The following is a 3037-nucleotide window of genomic DNA, read 5'->3' on the forward strand; positions in this document are numbered from 1 at the left end:
AACGTTGAAATAAATAGAAGTAGTAAAGTAAAGATACCCCAAGTACTTTACACCAGCAGCTAACAGCTAGCAGCCGACAGTTCAGAGGCAGTAGGGATGACCAGGGACGTTCTCTTGATAAGTGTGTAAATTAGACAATTTTTACATAAGTACTTTACACCACCAGCTAATTGCGGACATCGGGATCTCTCGTTGGGTTAATGAGGCAACTAGTCACACCTGTGACAGATCCTTTAAAAGGAGAGGTGGAAGAGGTAGACCATAACTCACAGACAACAGAGAGACAACCAGTGAATCCCTTGGAAGAGTGCAGAAGGTGAGCTTGTGATATTATTTAGTAGACTAGCTGCCTCTCAAATGGCACGTTAATCTTATGTGGCCATGGTCAAGTGTAGTGCATTATATATATGTGACCCCTTTTTGTGGGTCGACCCCTTGAATTTAAGAGCATAGACTAATAGTTACCTTTGTAGTGAATAGTAGTCTCTGTCAAGATCTAGTCTGCTTCCCCTTCCCTGCGTCGTGCACTGTGGGCCCTCGTCAAAGGTGGTTCACTACATAAGGAATGAGGAGCCATTTGGGAAGGATTCATAGATACCTGAATTTTAGTGGAAGAATCGTAGCGCGCCGTGTTGCCGATACTCGCATGTTGGGGTCCTCAGGACTGGGTTTAGCAATTGTTGCATAAGTTTTGTACTTATCACAGGGTTTCCTCAACCTCTCCTCTAGTACCCACAGCCATTCCAGATGATTTAAAATGCTCAACTAATCTCGCTCTTTTTCTCTCTCTCTCTCTCAGGAGACTATCACCATGGCCATATTGACCATCATTCTGCTTGTTAGCACAGCTTTTGCTCTGGGAGGTAAGAGTGATGTACCTCACACTTACTCACCAACATTTTAATAAAAACATTAGTGGGTGTTGATCTGTCCTATTCACACGTACGTATTAATGTTTTGTTTCATAACCAGTTGTCCCTTGGACAGCCATTATCAACCGTGACACTGGAAAGAAGGTTGTCTTGCTCAAGGGCACATAGACAGATATTTTAACTTGACATTCAGGGATTAAATCTTTGAACCTTTGTATTACTGGCCCAACTCTCTAACCGCTAGGCTACCTGCCACTCTTGTTCCAGAGATGTATATTGGTGTCTAGATGCTGGACTGAGGTATTCTGATATGAATGGTTTGATCATTCAACTGGACTTATGATTGTATTGTCAGGAAGTAACACTGACACAACTTACCCCCACTTTCAGTCTTAGTTTCATCAGCTGTTATACAGAAGACAGAAACTGAATTGACTGCACAGGGCTTTTAAACAAGTAGCGCAATTTCAATATTTAGCCAGGAAGTACCTAGGTTACATCTGAAATGGAACCATATTCTGTATAAACTACTTCTGACCAGGGCCCATATCAGACGCAACCCAAGATTCCGGCATGCATGTGCTGCAATGTTATGTCCACATTACAATCAATCTATGTTACCTGTGTCCAGATGCTACATTACGACCCATGACCCCCTGTGAGCGTGCTAGATATGCCGCGACACATGGCCCAATTGGCGCCTACATCCCCACGTGTGACGCCGCTGGACGATACACCCCTAAGCAATGTTCGGGCTCTACAGGTTAACACGGACGCACATATACACACTAAATTCTCCAATTCAGTTGAATGTTACAATATTTACTTTGTGCAACATGTCTATTTCTGGTAGGTTACTGTTGGTGTGTGACCACTACTGGACAGAAGATTCAGGGTACGGAGACTCCACCAGGCACTGCTATCAAATGCTAGCAACTGTTCCACCAAGGTGTGTGTGTATATACATACTCATTCACAAAATGTTATTTCTTTGCAGCTGATATTGGATGTTTTTGTCTAATTGCAGATGAAAGGCGTTGGAATGAAGACTTTGAAAAGACGGACAGTGTTCTTTATTCTACGACAGGAACTGATTTACATCCCATATAAATACATGAAGAAATCCAGAGATTAAACTGTTGATTTACTTACTTTATTGTTGGTGTGATTATCTGAACCAGTCCATTTCTGGGAAATGGAGGAAGGAGTAGGACTGTATTACCGTCAGTTACAAGAAATGAAGGCAGTCAAATTCCACGTGACCATTTAGTAATTAGGCTTCTCCAAGCTCTGATGCTGGTGATGGTCATTAGTAGCCTACCACACTTGCTAACTGCCTGGTACTCAGCACTCTATTGTCCCTCTAATCACTCTGACATCAATGCAAATGTAAAACATTTCATGAGCTCATGTTGCGCCACATTTCTATAACCTATGCAATTGTCTGAGAACTGCCTCATGGCTTCTATTAGAAAGAGGTCCCATCAGCTTTCTATAGGTTAGATCTACTATATTTGCAGTACCAGTCAAAAGTTTGAACACACCTACTCATTCCAGGGTTTTCATCTAATATTTTCAACTATGACAACACATGGAATCACATCTTAAACCAAAATATATGAGATCTTCAAAGTAGCCACCCTTTGCCTTGACAGCTTTGTTCACTCTTGGCATTCTCTCAACCAGATTCATGGAATGCATTTCAATTAACGGGTGTGACCTAATTTGTGGAATTTCTTTCCTCAATGCGTAAGAGCCGATCAGTTGTGACAAGGTAGGGGTGGTATACAGAAAATAGCCCTATTTGTTATTTTAAGACCAAGTCCATATTATGGCAAGAACAGCTCAATGCAAAGAGAAACAGCCCATTACTTTAAGACAGGAAGGTCAGTCAATGCGGAACATTGCACTTGAAAGAAACGTTCTTAGTCTCAAAAACCAAGCGCTACGATGACTCATGAGGATCACCACAGGAAAGGAAGACCCAGAGTTACCTCTCTGCAGAGGATATGTTCAATAGAGATACCAGTCTTAGAAATTGCAGCCCAAATGTGTTTCACAGAGTTCAAGTAACAGACACACCTCAACATCAACTGTTCGGAGGAGACTGCGTGAATCAGGCCTTCATGTTCGAATTGCTGCCAAGATACTACTTTCCAGAACAG

The 3037-nt window shown here is 42.1% G+C and overlaps 1 long non-coding RNA gene across 2 annotated transcripts; it reads left to right on the forward strand.

The window, feature by feature from the left end:
* Positions 1-212: 212 nt before the first annotated feature.
* Positions 213-1969, forward strand: LOC115194868 (uncharacterized). Of its 2 annotated transcripts, XR_003878513.1 has the most exons (5): positions 213-316; positions 800-863; positions 1504-1635; positions 1726-1821; positions 1900-1969. It is a non-coding gene; the product is annotated as an uncharacterized LOC115194868 (long non-coding RNA). The 2 variants fall into 2 exon arrangements; XR_003878514.1 differs by lacking the exon at positions 800-863 and having other exon boundaries at positions 271-316.
* Positions 1970-3037: the final 1068 nt, after the last annotated feature.

Source organism: Salmo trutta, chromosome 5 (genome assembly GCF_901001165.1).
Source record: "Salmo trutta chromosome 5, fSalTru1.1, whole genome shotgun sequence".
NCBI lineage: Eukaryota > Metazoa > Chordata > Actinopteri > Salmoniformes > Salmonidae > Salmo > Salmo trutta.